Consider the following 360-nt stretch of genomic DNA (forward strand, 5'->3'; position numbering starts at 1 on the left):
AAAATGAACATAGCACAATTTTTGCAGCCCTCCTTTGTAGTATTTCTGGCATTTTGGAATGTTCTAGGAGCCTAAAAACTGGAAACCCTCAACTTCAGTCAGAATCCTAGGATTTAATCTCTCAAGCCTTGTGATTTTTTTTTTTTTTTTTTTCTGAGTCTGGACCTTTTAATGTAGCGGGGAGAAAAGACATGGCCCCTTTTCAACCTGAAGAAGGGGACGAGTTACTTTTGCTGCTCATAAATACTGGAAGGGCTCCTCTCCAGGCTTGAAGCCGAAGCTCCCTGCCGCTGACCCAGAGATTACAGGGCTCAGATGCTGCGCCTGGGAAGGAGCAAAAATAAATCATATAAGCTGAGA

The sequence above is a fragment of the Saccopteryx bilineata genome, chromosome 1 (assembly GCF_036850765.1).
Source record: "Saccopteryx bilineata isolate mSacBil1 chromosome 1, mSacBil1_pri_phased_curated, whole genome shotgun sequence".
Lineage (NCBI taxonomy): Eukaryota > Metazoa > Chordata > Mammalia > Chiroptera > Emballonuridae > Saccopteryx > Saccopteryx bilineata.